Raw genomic sequence first — 17,626 nt, 5'->3', positions numbered from 1 at the left:
ATTCTTCACAGGCTCCGTTTGTGGTTAGGTTTTTATTATAACCCCCTAATGATTCATTCTATAGCACGGTAAGCATAAAGCCGCATAACACCATGAATTAGGGGTTACCTGTTTAGTGGACTCTTTCCCCTGGATCAGACGATCCGTAGTGTTATTCTTAGCCAATTGAGACAACCGCTACCGACACTACACAGCTATTTAGGCTGATCGGGAAAAGAAGTTAACATTGATGGTCAACTTCCAAACGAGTCCGAACAACCGAACTCAAATCGGTGATCAGACGGCTGAGAAATTTGTTGTGTACAGTATGCGGTAGGAAAAAATGCGAAAGTGTTTTTCAAGTTCAAACCTCATTTTCGTCCATTTGACATTAACCAATCTATGTTTCAACGTTCCATGATCTATAATAGGCTAGTTTTCTGAAAAGTTAATTAAAAAATTTCCCATTTTGGTCACTAACCTTTACAGGGCGGCGCCTGAAAATGAAGACAACCAGAATTTTTAAACCGCAGAAAATCGCACAGGTCGCTAAATTTCGCATCTGATAAAACAAAATTTTTGATTTTCTCTAAAATATCATCAAATATATGTACTTATTTCATCTGGTATGTGAAACTACATGGCCCTGGATCAGTGTGGTCTGGTTGTTCATCGAATTTGAGCTAATTTTGTTACTGTTATAGTCATTTTGTTTAATGACCATTGGGCGCGCAGTTTATTGATATCCGCTTATTAGTCCTACATTATCATATGTTAAACATTAAATATGTTCATTTTTTTTTCAGTGCTATAATATAGACATTGACTGATACACTGTCATGAAAAAATAGTCATATATATCCCATATTTAGCGTGTAATAGTGCCTTGAACTTTTCGCATTTTTTCCTGCCGCACCCTGTACATTTAGTCAAAAATCTCTTGAAAAGTTAAGTTGTATAACTCCCAAGAACTCTTCGAAAGATTTTACGGTAACCAAAAGTCCAATCGAAATGGAATTTAATAGGGCCATATACTAGGATACTGTAACTTTCATTTGATTTCAAGAGAATCAAAATCAGATGATGAACGGCAGAGAAATTTACAATAATACATTTTGATAAAAATCTCTTAAATAAATTGTATTACTGCCAAAAACTCTTTGTAGGATATCTCGGTAACCAAATGTCCAATCGAAATAGAATTCAATACCGCTCTACACGATCTTTTAAATGTAAGCGTTTAATTTACTATGATGGTTTAAAAATAATTATATTTTAGGCATTAAAACTCAACAAAGACTTCTACAGAACGTGTTTCATAGATAAATTGGATCCAGACTAGGGTGACGGAGGGTATTATCGGCAGATTTGTTCTCTTCGTCATGGGGGTTTTTTTGTAGGCCGAATTGCCTGAAATTTGGGCATATAACTCAGCTTGATTGGGAAGGAGTTGGGTCCAACTTTGAGCTCAACAGGTTTCAGAAAACCCCTCATGACGAAGAAAACAAAACTGCCGAAAATACGTAAGTTCCCCTATATCACGTTGAAGGCTAGGTTTGGAACGATATGGAAGACCCTTCATTGGCCGAATTTCTCAAAGTTTCATATTCTGCAATTCCACGTAAAGCAGGTCTGAGATGATACTGGAAAATCACTTGGTGTGTTCGAAGAGCAAGCTACTGAGAGCACTCTAAGAAATTTTCCAGAAGCATGAGAGGGATATCATACGACATCGAAATCCTATTTTAACCAGCTGTTGAATGCTGTGATTGACTACAACAGCGAGAATATGAATGGGTTTTGGTTATTTTAGTAAATAGTAACCGTTTATTTGCCATAAATACTATAAAAACCTATGGATATGGGCACAAATTAACATTAAACATACAAATATACATAACACAAACTCACTCGATATACAAATCAACAGGTCACACAATTTCGTACAATTTGTAAACCGTCGGGTTGAAAAGGGTCACGCCGTCTGGTACACTTTTGGGCCATTCGTTCCGGTTGAGTTTGGGAATTCCCTAGCTAGTACACGGACACTACCTGCCGGTGCAGACTATCGCCTCTACTGATCAGCTGTTACTCATCCGTGTGTAAAGTGGTATTAGCCGACGGTGTGATCTGTGTTCTCGCATCAGTGTATTGATTGCTCGAGGGTGTCCATCTATCCGGGAAATACGGGAAAACCGGGAAAAACCCGGGAATTCGAAATTACCGGGAAAAATACGGGAAAACACGGGAAATTGTAAAAGGCACCGGGAAAAAAATGTATGATGTCTGTCTGCACAGGAATTTTAGTAGTTTCTATTGAATCTCGATTAATTCATGTAAAAGATTTTTTTTATCTGTATTAACAGAGATTTTTAGCCCTAGGCTAGTTCATCTCGGGACCCACGCTTTACTTCCCTTCCGAAGGAAGAGTTTTTTCGGGAGTGGGATTCGATCCCAGGTCCTCGGCGTGATAGTCAAGTGTTCTAACCATCACACCAGGTCCGCTCCACAAGTGTAAAAGAAATCTCAATACCATTTTTTGGGTGAAATTGATCGCTTTTCGCAATTTCTAGCGTCTAAATTTTGAATATTTATCGATGGATTTCATCAGTCAATGAGGTTGAAAGTTATACTGCAAAGCATTTCATTATAATGAATGTAATTTGATATAAAAATCAAAAACTTTACTTTTGGGGTGAAAATTATCAATCAGTGAAATGACTTTGTAAGTGCCATCCTGGAATTCCACCAGCTGAGCCAAGACGTAAAATGGCTAACACTCTGTTGCAATTTATGTATACATACTCGTACCCGACTGAAACTTAAAAACAGGTATACTTATCACAGTGCTTATACAACAAAAGGCTGAGAAAATAGTATTTTCTCATTAGTTCCTCACGTAATACTGTGAACAACGTTAATCTCGAATGGTGTAGTTTTGATTGCAAAGCTTGTTATAATTGTAATTGTAAGTTTTATTGTTAAAACTAGTTATTGTTGTGTTATTAAAGATCAAATATTTTTACAGTCTCAATAACACAATAGTAACTGAACTTATGCTACAAACAAAACATGTTATTGAAATGTAATGTAAAGAAAATATACCAATAGCACGATCATAACAAAATAAGATTGTCCAACAAAATGTTATGGAACGGTAATACCTCAATAAGTTTATAATAACAAACCAAGATATAAAAACAGGCTTTATGATTCCGTTGTTATTATTTAGATATTCTCTTCTGCTCGGGTATCTTGGTAGCTACGCTATTGAGCTTGGTAGTAGAATGCTATTGCATTTTATTTCGATTGTAAATTTCCAATCGAAATAAAATTCAATAGTGTTCTACTAGGTTGTAGTAGCTTTCATTTCGTGCTAAGAGAACCCAAATCGGTTTACAGACGGCTGAGAAACGTAAGTGATCGGATCGAAAGTCAGTTTTCCATGCGGCTTTTATACCCTTCTTAGAGGTTAAGAAGGGTAAAATGGCTGGCACGATCTTGACAAGAAGCTGGCAAAATCGGAGATGGACAAAATCAAGGGGTGACAAAATTGGGTCCCCACTGTATCGATATCAATTTTCACGGAGTTCAAAAATTGGTAGTCTAAAATATGGTGGTTTACGAGAACAGTTCCTGCTTCGCGAAAGATTAACCAACTGAGTCCAAATTTGTACCAATGATGCACATATAATAGGTTGACAAACAGTCAAAATTTGATAATTTTTTATGCACTCTATGAAATGTTACAGCATGTTGACTTTTTTTGTGAGAAAAAAAAGTTGCCTATCCCAACATTTTGGCCACCCCCTGCAGCTCATTTTGGTGTCATAATGGCCATTTTTTCCGAACTGGTTCATTATGCAACTGAAATTAGTTGCATTTGAGTTGCATTATAAACATGATGCAGCTCAAATGAGTTTGTTTTGCAATTTTTTATAGGTATTTTCCGAAACTAAAGTCGAAATTGAGCAAGAAATTGAGGACACTTCTTATGTGTTGCACTACTGTGTTTGCATCCCAAATAAATAAAAACTCATTTTAAACGAATATCTCCAGAGTCCAGACGTTTGTCCTTTGATGCCGTATGTTATTCCACCCCCTTCATCTACATATATGACACAGAGAAAGAACACGTGTAAATTGCAGGCGGTAGCCGATCCACCCCAGCAAATACGTAGCAGCAATGATGGGTGGCGCACGACGAATTGTTGATTTCCGAGTTCCGTTGTTGTGTTTGTCTGCACAAGAAGCACTATAGCTAGCACTAGAACTAGGCATTTTGCTGCAGCATACCTCCAAAATTGTGTTTCTGCTGCGCTGCTCTACAGCACACCACCCCGCATGTAACGTAACAAACAGCTTTCAACTGAGAATGAGAGAAGAGGTCACACTCCGCAGAACAGACATCAGAAGCCAGGTCAGGTATACGCGAGTCCGGCGGGCCCGCGTCATCACCAACCCCAATTGTTTTGGGCTTCGTGCTCGCTAGTCGGTGTTTGGCGGTCGCGCGGTTCACATCGACGCGGGAAACCGGAAAGAAGCGTGTGTCCGTTTGCCTAGTTTGAATTTCAAATTCTCAAAAAAAAAACAGCTTGTTTTTTTCGGTCGCATCTAAGTCTAAAAGTTCTCCCGTTAGTGCGTGGCATTTACTTCAAATTGAATTACAGATGACTTATTGATCATTGAGAAGGAAACAACGAAAACAGTCCATTAAAAGGAAGAGTGAAAACCAACAAATCAAGTGCTCGCTGTTTGAAGGTCGTTTTGAACTTGCTAAAACCGTTGAAACACCAAAAAATACCAAACAAAAAAAAGTGGCGCTGAATGGATTTCGTTATTGATTAAAGAGGTGCTTTTCGTTCGGTGGCGTGTTGTTATAACAATTTTATTGTGATGGAATAAGGTCGGTCGACCGATAGTGAAAGTGTTTGCATATCAAAAGCGGGGAGTTCGCAGTGGAGCGAGGAACTCACAGAAGTGGGATGAGAATGCTGCATCAAACGGATGACATGTGGTATCGCAATTTCCTGTATTTTTTTTTTTTTTCATTTTACACAGAATGATCTAGAGGAACGCTTGAACCTTATCAATTTATTAAAGTTCATAATAAGTCATTTTTGACTAATGTGAAAACAGTTTCTTACCGATTTTGGCAACACCCGTTTTTGTCTACTCCCGAATTTGGCAACACCCGTTTTTGGCAACAATTTCTTACCGATTTTGGCAACAAAAATTTTTGACCAAACATTTTTACTGGAAAATCGTTTGTATTTGTAAATGTATTTATATTTTAACCTTACTCTTCTTAAAAAAACAAAATTCATCAAATTTTCCAAAATCAACAATTTTACAAATCATGACGTAATTTATGAACGTCACCTACAGGAATCGTTTTATAACTTGTGAAACGTCCATATTTAAAATATAAGCCAATTTGACGTATAAAAGTTGAAAATCAAATCAAATTTGTAGTGGGAAATAAAACATAACAGGGTTCATAGTCGATCATATCATAAATCTTATCACCACAAAATGTACTTTTTTCAGTGTGCCGCAAAAGTGCAGTAAAAGCATACGTTAGTCTTCGATCGCCTTTTGGAGCACTTATCCCTTTATTAATAAGCAATAAATTGGGTGAAATGCACAATATGTTAATTAGTTTGGAATTAAACTTGTGAAAAAGGAAGATCCATTTCTAAATCTGGAGATAGAAAGGTTTTGATAGCCTTTACATATTGCAGTCGCTCCACGTAGCTGAGCTATCACAAGCCTTGTGCCTGTGTATTACTTAAATAGACCATCGTGGTTGCCTTCGTGATATCTGCTAAAGAAGAAAGTGCTAAACATGCTGCTGTGGTCGGATAGAGTCAGTCACGAATTATTAATTGACAAATTAGGTTGTGTCAGAATTCTTAGAAATGAGAAAGATATTGCGTCCTTCAGCATTTGTTGATTTTACGACAAGGTGCTTAAATGTAATTTAAATTTTTATCTGGTGCACCGCCAAACTTTAAAAATATTGCCTTCACTTTAACGTACATTAGGGTGATTCGTCAATTGTTGAACACTACCCAAATGTTGTACAGTTTCTAAAATTTTATTATAAGTCGAACTTAAATAATTCTCACGCAATGTAAACGGATGATGTAGATGACTTCCAGATGTCTAACTTGCATTTCAAGGGGTTTCAGGGTGTTCCAGATCCAAGGATGTTCCAGAGGTGTTCCAGAGGGTTTCAGGAACGTTCCAGGAGTTTCCAAGAGATTTCAGGGGGTTTGCAGAGGGATTCCGAGGGTTAAGGGGGTCCCAGGGCCCCTAGGCCAGGGGTGTCTTAGGGGGTTTCAGGGTCGTTCTAGAGTGTTCAATGTGTCCCAGGAGGTGTTCCAGGAGCTTAAAAATGCGTTCCAGAGTGTTTCAGGATCGTTCTAGGGGGTTGCAAGGCGTTTCAGAGGGGTACAATAGATCTTCAAGGAGGTTTAAAAGGCATTCCAGGGGATTTCAGGAGTATTCCAGGAAATCTCAAAGGGTTTCATGGGCGTTTCTTGGGGTTTCAGGGGGTTGCAGAAGCATTCCAGAGGTGTGTTTTTTTTTCTTTTAAACCATAGGGGGAAAAATCTGCTCAACAAACACCCTAACAGGAAGGTTAGGGTAGTGTGGGGTTTAGGCCGTCTTCTACAACAAAAGTAAAAGTCAGGACTACTCTATCCTCGACCCACTAAAACACATTCCTATGGTCGCCAAACCCTTCGTCTCTCCGGAACCACCAAGAAGGTGTAACCTGTGGTTACAATTTAGGGCATTTTTCTATGTTGCGTGCATTTTACCCACCTACACCACTGTGTTTTGCAATATTTCAATTTGTTTGTTTTGTTTTTATAAATTTTTATTTGATATTTGTTTAATTAGAATGTAGGGAAATCAAAACGTATTTATTGTACCGGTGAGGCATTTGACCCCCAATCTCCCCCTCATTGCACACATCAACCGCAACAGCATCAGCAGCAGAATAGAAAAGCACGGTGGAGATGTGGTGTGTGGCTGTTTTGTTTTGATTGAGGAGAAAAGTGTCGAACCACGAATCGCGACGGACGCATCTTTTTACTCCGTGGAATACGTGCCGAAGTAATTAATTTAGTGCCGTTTTCGCGTTATCCGTAGGCTAGATGGTTGTTCCTAGCCTCGTCGGGAGTGGAAAGTGAACAGTAATCCCCCCGAACATTTGTGCCGGCCCGTGGTTCGGGCACAGTGAAGTGCAGTGAAAGTGCTGTGCTAGGGTGAGGACCACCGCCATTGCGGTTCGCAAAGTGTCCAATATCCCACCGTCTTCGCTACACGGGCTCAGCCAATAGAGCTTTGTCTCGCCCGTGTAGCTAAGTGCCAAGGAAGACGAAGCAAGAAAGCACAAAGGGGCGTGCTATTCTTGGGTTCGAAACTGCGGTTTCTGCCGGAACTGTCTACGGCGAGTAGGTAGTTCGGTGTTTTTACACCACCGTCGCTAGGGGGGATCCGACAAAGGAGCCCGCTCTTCCCCCTAGCTAAACGTCAAGGACGACTGTTTTACAGTCCAAAAGTGCCCAAAAGTGAAGCAGAAGAAGAAAGAAGAAGAAGAAGAAGAAGCTCCGCATAGTCCGTGCGGGAGCGCAGAAGCCAACAGCGACCATCACCACCACTGCAGCAAGGGCCCCAACGAGTCGACCGAAGCCGAAGTGCCAAAGGGGAGAAAGGGGCAAAACAGGTCAGACGTACATAATAGAGTTTTTATTGCAAAATTGATTTATTATTATTTTTACATTTAATTCCATCCGAAATTCAAATATTAGTGGAGGTACCCTGCTTTAGGCCGCCCTGCCGGGTAACAGCAGGTAAGGGCTGAAAGCGAATTCTTACAATTGGCGCCCAACGTAAATTTTGCGAAAAAATCTTCGATTTTTTCCACTGAGCGAGGGGTACTTCCACCAAAATTTGGATTTTGGGTGGAATAAACACAGTGGTGGGGATATTTTCCACAGTCGCGTGGTCGTATTATTTATTTTATTTTGTTGTTTTGTGTCCTAAATCGGTTATTCGTCTCGTCTGCAGAACGAATTGGTGCATTTTGGGTCTCTTTGTTCTCAGGGCGGGATTTTTGATTCTTCTGGGCCGATTTGGGGTAGCATTTGATTCAACCTGATAACTGAAAACCATTTTGGAACCGTTAATGAGCTAGAAAATTATTCCTCACCGTATGTATACTTACAAAACAGTTGGTAAGTTTTAATTTCGTCCACATTTTGAAAATTTGTGTTGCTCATTTATCAAAATGCCGATCGACATGTTGATGTTGGGGGAGTTCAACGTCGCCTACTTCCATTTGCGTGCCGATCACTTAGAACCTGACGAAATTGACTTTGAATTGAACTCCCGCGGTGTTGTTATCCCTCCTGGATCGGGTCAATCCAGTTCCAACAAGCGTCGTCGACTGCGGGCGTTTTTGATCAGTGAGCAGAAATGCTCCGAGACCGCTGTCCGCTCCTTTAAAGGGGATATTGACGCGGAATTGGAACTTTGTCGTGGCAAATTTGAGTCCATGAAGGAAGATTTGGGGTACAGGTGTCCGAATATGGAGGTATACCGGAGCAGATTGCTCCATCTGGGTGCTCGGCTCCAAATCGTCAAAAACTATGTCGTGGGGGAGGCCAATAAGGCCTTTGCAGATTTGTTGAGCGATGTGGTAGCCCTCCATAACTACCACTTCGCGAATAGTTTGGTGCCTTCTCTCACGCCAACCGAGGAAGACAAAGAAGATGATGGTGAGGATTTGCTGGCTCAAATTGCCGCGGGAAAGGATGTTTCAGCGAAAGGAAACCAACTTCCAATCGTTGAAGCATCCTCCAATCAGGCGGTGGGCGAAGAAATTCGCGATGTCTTACTTGACATAAGGGCGGAGATTAAAAGGACGCAAGAGCAGATCAATCAAAGCGAAACTAGGACTGCATCTAGAGTTGATTCACTCGAAGATGTAGTCAGAAAACTAGGTAGCGGCCTTGCGTCCATTGGCACGATTGCATCCGGACTACAGAAAACTAACCGCGAAGTGCAAACACTTCGCGAGAAGATTTCTGAGTTACAGGACATCGTCAGCAAAATTATTCCTAACGTAAACTCCCCGAGTTTGCCGGTAGATACGCAAGATCTTCGATTGCAACAAAGCCCCGATCTACCGGATTTGCCTGATTTTGACCCGCAAGCGTTAGAAGGTTTGGGTACTCCAGAGAACCTGCAGAAGCAAACTTCTGGCAAGAACTTTGGACTACCCAATCAACCATTTCAAAGACGTTTTGACTACCGTAATGCGGACAGTTCCAAAAGTCCTGAGAATCTCGGACCTTCGCATAATTCCCAGAACTTTTATCAACAGACTACTCTTCCGAATTTAACGCTTCCGCGTCAGTCGGAAAGAGCAGCATCGGTGGAAATCACCGGTTACCAGCGTCGGCCCCAACGGGTGGCCGATTGGAAAATCAGGAAGTATGCTGGGAATGACGAAGGAATGGGACTCAACGAATTTTTGGAATGTGTCCACCATTACGCTGAGTCAGAACAAATGTCCGAGGCAGAACTGTTTAGCTCGGCAATGCATTTGTTCACCGGTAACGCGTTGGCTTGGTTTCAAGCGATGCGTTCCCAGAAGCGGTTCTACAACTGGAACCACCTGGTGTGCGAGTTGAAGGCGAACTTCGTGCACCCGGAACTTGATGCTGCGCTGAGGATGAAAGCGTCTCAGCGGCGACAGCAGAGGAATGAATCCTTCCAAGATTTTTATCTTGAGATGGAGAAAATCTTCCGTGCTATGCCTGCGCCGCTAAGTCTCCACGAGAAGTTGAACATCCTTAAGCGAAACCTGAGACCTGATTACAAGCAGGTTCTCGTCTTCAAGCCGGTGAACACATTGTCCGAGTTGATGCTCATCGGAAAGACCATTGATGCTTCCAAAACCTCCATTTACCAAAAAGTATTTGGAGTTCCCAAGGAAGCATCTACAATTTCAAGTAAGCCTGCATATGATGGTTATAAACAAAGCCAGCAGCAACAACAATCTCGTGACAACGGAAATGGGTACAAACCAAGGGTATTCTACAACAAGAATAGCCCTCCATCGTCACCAAAACGAAATAGACCTCCACCTCTTCGTTTCAAAGAAACGGGAGGTCGACCCGAAAGACATCTCCGAGAGAAGACTAGCCCAATCCCTAAATCTCCACAGTCGCGACAAGAAGGCATAATATGTTTGAGCTCCCTGGTGGACAAACACCGTCCGCCACACTTGGGAGTGTGTTACAACTGCGGAATTCAGGGGCATGAACATGAAAAGTGTTCAAAGCCCAAGCGTGTTTTCTGCGTACTGTGTGGATTTAAGGGATTTGAAGCTTCTCGCTGCCCTTATTGTTTGCAAAATGGGATTAGATCCAACTAATCATGTTGGCAATCTAATCCCTCTGTAAATCTTCAATGAAAACTTCCCGTAGCTTCTATTTGTACCAATTCTTCAAAGGCTGTTTCCATGTCAAAATTTCATAGCGTTTTTTCCCAAATTGGTACAGTGGGAGTGAATACTAAATTTTACTTCAAAGATAAATTTTTCAATTACTTTGATCCAGGCATCCGTTGCTTGCATATTGCTCAACGATGACCTGCAAGTAGATATCAAATTCAGTGTGAGATTGTGGGTTTTGGTTAGTACACTAGCTTTAATCACAATACTCACCTGAAGAAGAATGGTGTCGCCTACACAGCCTGATTGAGCCGTTGGAGGGTGACAGCAAATTTTCCCAAGCCAGCGTGAATATAAAATCTTCCAGGAGCTCCTCGGATCCACCATATCCACTTCACCAGGTTGCTCACTTGGGAGCTTCCGAAGATCGATGGATCCGGGAGCATCACGCATCACTTCACGCTGGCAATCATCTTCTTTCCTCAGGAGCCGACACCTAAATCTCCCGGCACCTGACAACTCTTCGAGGTTGTGAACCTCTAGGGGTTCGAGCCTCATTATACCATCAATACACCCCAACTTAATCTTCCTTCCCTGACAGAAGGACTCAACCACGACCGCCGATCCATTCGGGAGGTCATCTATGTATGCGCACCTGTACACTGAAAGTTATCTTCATGTTTATTTCCCGCGCATAGATGACAACACCTTTTAATCTTTTTTTAATTTGTTTGTTCTTCGTTGTTTTTATCTGCCAGAATCAGGGAAATTCGACTGATTCCAAACGGAATCAGTTCGTAATTGATCTGCATTCACGTTCGGTGTCTTGCTCAAGTATCCTTGGGAAAGGAATTACTTGTAGCGTAAAAGACAATACCTTGCGTCCATTGCCCGTTTGTTTTGGTATTTTGTGTGCTGTATGAGTGGGAAAATGTATTGTGTGAGTGAAAATAATGAGAGTGAATGAAAATAAATGAAAGTGTGTGAAATGGCGGGGTGTTCATTCAAATGTCTTGTGTGATTGTGTGTGCGCGTAGGCCAATGATTGGGATGAATGAGTGATACACTTTGGATGAATGTGGATTGAATTGAAACCCCACCTGTCTAGTAAATATAAATACCGTCAGGACGGGAATACTGGACGTCGGAAGAAAAAAAGAAAACAAGAAAAACAAGACCACGACAACCGTTCCTCTGCTATGCTACTTCCGACCAGAGGCTAGCAGGGTTTTAGGAAGTCAGGTTGTTTTGAGTGTTATCCCGAATTGGTCTGGGGGAGTTGAAGATTCTTAGTTCTCCCATTGAGAACCGGATGTGTCGAGGGTGGTCTGGTGCCGTTAATAGCGACGGGTCCCAGTCCTTGTCTGCAGAACAACCGTGAGACGATGTACCGATTTAGCTTTTTCTTTTTGTTCGGTCGTTCCCTGATTGTGTCTTTGTTACATTTTAATCTGTGGAAAATGTCTTTGTTTGGTTAGGTTAGGCAGATTTTTTATTTACACTTTTTTTATTTATTTTATTCATATTTTCATGTTAATTTATTTCTTTTTAATTCGGTTCATTATTATTGTTATCGGTGTTAGGTGTTAGGGCTAGCTAAAAAAAAATGCTCGCATTTTTTCTCCTCGGTGTGGGCGAGATTGTAACCTGTGGTTACAATTTAGGGCATTTTTCTATGTTGCGTGCATTTTACCCACCTACACCACTGTGTTTTGCAATATTTCAATTTGTTTGTTTTGTTTTTATAAATTTTTATTTGATATTTGTTTAATTAGAATGTAGGGAAATCAAAACGTATTTATTGTACCGGTGAGGCATTTGACCCCCAATCTCCCCCTCATTGCACACATCAACCGCAACAGCATCAGCAGCAGAATAGAAAAGCACGGTGGAGATGTGGTGTGTGGCTGTTTTGTTTTGATTGAGGAGAAAAGTGTCGAACCACGAATCGCGACGGACGCATCTTTTTACTCCGTGGAATACGTGCCGAAGTAATTAATTTAGTGCCGTTTTCGCGTTATCCGTAGGCTAGATGGTTGTTCCTAGCCTCGTCGGGAGTGGAAAGTGAACAGTAATCCCCCCGAACATTTGTGCCGGCCCGTGGTTCGGGCACAGTGAAGTGCAGTGAAAGTGCTGTGCTAGGGTGAGGACCACCGCCATTGCGGTTCGCAAAGTGTCCAATATCCCACCGTCTTCGCTACACGGGCTCAGCCAATAGAGCTTTGTCTCGCCCGTGTAGCTAAGTGCCAAGGAAGACGAAGCAAGAAAGCACAAAGGGGCGTGCTATTCTTGGGTTCGAAACTGCGGTTTCTGCCGGAACTGTCTACGGCGAGTAGGTAGTTCGGTGTTTTTACACCACCGTCGCTAGGGGGGATCCGACAAAGGAGCCCGCTCTTCCCCCTAGCTAAACGTCAAGGACGACTGTTTTACAGTCCAAAAGTGCCCAAAAGTGAAGCAGAAGAAGAAAGAAGAAGAAGAAGAAGAAGCTCCGCATAGTCCGTGCGGGAGCGCAGAAGCCAACAGCGACCATCACCACCACTGCAGCAAGGGCCCCAACGAGTCGACCGAAGCCGAAGTGCCAAAGGGGAGAAAGGGGCAAAACAGGTCAGACGTACATAATAGAGTTTTTATTGCAAAATTGATTTATTATTATTTTTACATTTAATTCCATCCGAAATTCAAATATTAGTGGAGGTACCCTGCTTTAGGCCGCCCTGCCGGGTAACAGCAGGTAAGGGCTGAAAGCGAATTCTTACAAAGGCATTGCTTCAAAAGGGGCTAGTGCCAGAGGTGTATCATGAGGTTCAAGGGTTTTCAGGCGCATTTCACGGGTTTTCCGGACTGTTCTCAAGCTGTTCTCCAGACTGGCCTCAAGCCTCAAGAGGTGTTTCAGTGAGTTACAAGGGGTTTCGTTCGACGTTTTATGATATTTCAGAGGTATTCCAAACGTTCCAGGGGTAGTCCTCTGAAACATCCTTGAAATCCCCCTAAATCCCCTGGATCAGTGCTGCAAAAAATCATCTCATTCATATGAACAGTAACCAACAAATCTTTCAGTCATTTTTGCTTCTAGTCATGCTTAAAACGGTTTCAGTCAATCAGAGCTCTCTTCAAATGAGAAGCGATTTCTTGTCATTTGAATGAAATGTCTAGCTGGGCAAAAAAAAAATGAAAAACCCTGACAAATTTCGACAGACTGATACATAATAGGTTATGTCGGGTTGTACGTCATCAATTACGAGCAAATGAATAATATGAGCTGATTATCAGCCCCAATATACCGATAACTATGGTAGAAGTAAGACCAAATAAGTAAAGCGATTGCCAAATGATCAAAAAACATCCTTGCTCAGAATCTTTTTTTTTTCATATTTATATTGAGTATAGAAATATATAGAAAAATTTCCAATCCTCTCGAAAAATTTCCAATCCTCTGCTCCAAATCATTCTGCACAGGATCCGCTAGAATCACAAGAATGAAATCCTTTTCCAAGACAATCCGACACGGAGTTTTCCTGTGTAAATATGACACGGAGTTTTCCTGTGTAAATATAAATAGACGGAGCTTCACCTTCCTTAGCAGTCATAGTCGTGCAGATCTCTTCATTACAGTTCTATGATGGTATGAGTTATGCCACTAGATTATCAAACTGTATTTGTGAATATTTCAGAATAAGTTTCCAGGAGAATTACGAGTTTTGCTTATCTCTAAAAATGGGTTGGAAAACACAGGAATTTAACGAGACATTCGTTTAGCACCCTTTCCATTTTTTTAGGATTAACCACTACCAAACCCCCAACCGCCACCCCCAAGAACCACAATTTTAGGAACTAATTTTCAGTATAAAACAATATCAGAAGAAATTTTTTTAGCTGCAATTGAAATTTAATGTAGGATGGCGTCGTTGTATACGAAATGTTGAGTGTCAAATAAAAGAAAAATTTTATTGATCGTTGGAAATCCCTTCCTCAGTAAATTTCTGGCTACGCCACTATACCCAAATAACTTGGTTTCGTTTATTTAATTCATATTTTTTTCTAAAAGTTTTCATTGGGCCCCAGATGTTTTGACAATTTTTAAAAGGGGTCACCACCTCAAAAAGGTTGGGAACCCCTGATTAGCAGTTATGATAGTTCTTGCAAAATTTCATTAACTTTGATCAAATGGTTTGAATGCTACTGATGTTGATAAGGGTGAGTGTTAGTGAATTTTTTTTCGTGTTTTTCATGTGCGATGTTTGCCTGTTCATAACTTTTGAATTTCTCTGCCAATTTACATGAAATTTTCACAGAAGGTAGTTGGTTATGTGTCTATTATGCCTGCAAAATTTCATGACTATTGGTATAGTACAATCAATAATAGTACAATCGAAACAATAAAGGGTGCTAACTAATTGCTGTCTGAAGGACTAAAATCACGTTCTGTCCCAATACATCTTTCGACTATAGAATTGTTCATAATGCATCGATTTTTTTTTAATTTTGCCAATGCAACAAATGTAGATTGACAAGTTTAGGTTCAAAATTTCAGCGATTTCCTTTATCAAATTCAAAAGTTACAGCGCTGACAAGCAAAACTAGGGATTGTACAAAATTCAATGGTGCACATTAAATGTAAAATTTTTACTTTTTCATTGCTACAACAAAAAGTTCTGCACCGATTCACATGAAATTTTATAGTTGAAGTGAACATATCTTAAGATGTTATTAGGCCAAATTTGAGCAATTTCAATGTATCTATTGCAGAATTACAGCTGTATTTCTGTGTCCCGATTATTGTGGATACAGGCTTTAATCCAATAATTACTGTTGGATCCCTTCAGGAAATTCTACTAGCATTTCTTCGGGAATTCTTGCTGAAATTACTCAAGAGTTTCTAGCAAGAACAGAAACTCAGAAAAAAATCATAGAGGATGTCTACCACACATGTCTAGAGGAGTCCTGAAGCTATCCCAACAGAAGTTCCCATAATAATCTCTAGAGTATTCGCAGGAGGAATACTACAGTTCTAGACAATCCGTGAACAAATTACAGCAGGAATTTCTAGTGAAATCCCAGCAAAAGTGGTAATCCCATAAGAATTCTTGGTTGAATCCTTGCAGAAATTTCTGGAGGAATACTTGAAGGTATTTCTTCAGCAATCCCAATAGAGAATCCTGCAGCCATTCCTGGAAGCACTCCTAAAGAAATCTTTTTAGAAAACCTTTTAGATTTGATTACCTCCACAAGTGCCTCATGGCATTCCTGTAAAGTCTAAACATTCTTTTTGGGATTGCTTCAGGGATTTCTGCAAAGATTCCTATCGATATCGATCTTGAGATTTTCCCAAGGATTCTTTCAGAGAGGTATCCCAGCAAATTTTTTTGGCGGAGTCAATTATAAATTTCTAAATAAATCCCAGCAGTATTCCTGAACCAATATCAGTGAGAATTCACAAAGGAATCTCAAGGTGATTTCCAACAGGAATTACTGGGAACATTCTAAGACATTTTTTAGTAATTTTCGTAGAAATCCCTGAAGGAATCAAAACAGGATTTTTTTTAAATCTTAGTTGTAGTTACTTGCGTTAGCAGTTTTTTTTTTGTTTCTCCTGTTTATCAGGGAGAATAAGTAGTAAGAAAAAAGAAAAGACTGTCCCAGCTATTTGTTGTCATTGCATAATTCATGCAGGAATCTCAGGTTCAAATTCGATTTTGTTTTACGAGTAGACACCCTACATTTTTTACATTTTTTTTTTGTAAAATAATATTGTTGGAAGAATAGCTGCGATCGTCGCCTGAATTAACCGAATTCATCAACATTTATTGAGAGAAACTGATATAAATTTCTACAAATATAAATTTGTTAATATGTGACGTTAACAATAGGGTTTTACCTTAATTTTAGTAATTCACTATACTTCGAACAAGATCATTCTTCCGAGAAACGTTATCTTTTGAGCAACTGCGATCGATCTGAACTGCTGATAGGATTATTGAAGACTGAGCATACAAATTGTATAATAATTCTGTTAGATTCTTACCAATCTGTGTAGACAACTTTAAACGAGTATGCAGTTTCAATCTGATCCGGGTTTCTCAACTGAATAAACGTCTAGTCGTCAGCTAGCTAAGTAGGAAAACAAACTTATCAGAATGCTGTCGAATTAACGAACTCAAAGTTTACACTTTACCTTTTTAGTAACTAAGTGTTTCAATAACTGACAAAAGAGAACTGAACTAAGTAACAAACTCAGAGAACTTAGGCTTATTTACGTATGAAAAGAGAATTTTCAGCTTAAAAACTATTTGATCTAGCACTTTTCCTAATACGAGCAAAAAACTGTTTCGCCTGATCTCATAGAAACACATTTCTGCCTATCATCATTTGTGACAGCACACATTAGTCCTGTTCAACGACGCAGGTTGAACTTGCTTGAAGTTGCTGCATCTTGCTCTTACCCATTAGTCAACAAACGTGTAAGAGTAGGATGCAGCAACTTCGAGCAAGTTCAACCTACGTCGTTGAACAGGACTTCTTCTTGTCACTCGGGTGGTAGTCTAGTTGGTAATACAGTAATGTTCCGATTTTATTACGCCCTCCGCGCGATAGTCCTTCATTTTTCATTCATTTACTGTTACATTTGAGAGCAAGTGTTTCCCCTCTTCTTCAAGATAAATGTTGAAAGCGCGTTTTGCAACGTTAAAAATATCAAAAATGCGTATAGATTTTGTAGAATATTTAAAAGCATTTTTGAAATGGGGCGTGATAAAATCGGAACAATACTGTAGAACAATTGGTAGCGGTTCGTCGAGGGCCATACTGAACGACGGGCGTAGTTACAAATATTGATATACGGATTTTTCAGAAACGTACAGGATATCATATGGATTTTCCGTAAAATGGAAGTAGGTCGTTCGGCCGAAAGCCATTAGACCGAATGCCGTTAGATCGAAAGGGTCGTTAGGCCGAATACGTTGTCATTATATCTGTATACTGATTTTATCATTATACTACAAACTACAGACATACAGACGTAACACTCTTCAAAACGGTTTGGCGCATGCGTTTAGCGATGAATTTAAGTTTCATTTGATTTCCGCTATCTTCCCACCAGAGACGCTAGTGTTCTATCGCTTTGACGTGTGCCAGTGTACACGTTGCTGAATGGTGCAAACGCAAATTATAGGCGAT

General features: G+C 40.4%; 1 protein-coding gene and 1 long non-coding RNA gene across 3 annotated transcripts in view; both read left to right on the top strand.

Annotated features, from left to right (window-relative positions):
• Positions 1–17,626, top strand: part of LOC134291749 (uncharacterized) — a 401,595-nt gene that overhangs the window by 128,256 nt on the left and 255,713 nt on the right. The gene's annotated exons all lie outside the window — the stretch shown is intronic.
• Positions 4,467–17,626, top strand: part of LOC109411655 (stabilizer of axonemal microtubules 1) — a 32,522-nt gene continuing 19,362 nt past the window's right edge. For both annotated transcript variants that reach the window (XM_062842534.1, XM_062842533.1), the window contains exon 1: positions 4,467–4,831. The gene's annotated coding sequence lies outside the window, so the exon portion shown is untranslated. The remainder of the gene's footprint in view (positions 4,832–17,626) is intronic.

The sequence above is a fragment of the Aedes albopictus genome, chromosome 3 (assembly GCF_035046485.1).
Source record: "Aedes albopictus strain Foshan chromosome 3, AalbF5, whole genome shotgun sequence".
Classification (NCBI taxonomy): Eukaryota; Metazoa; Arthropoda; class Insecta; order Diptera; family Culicidae; genus Aedes; species Aedes albopictus.
This window is presented reverse-complemented; position numbering and strand designations above follow the sequence as displayed.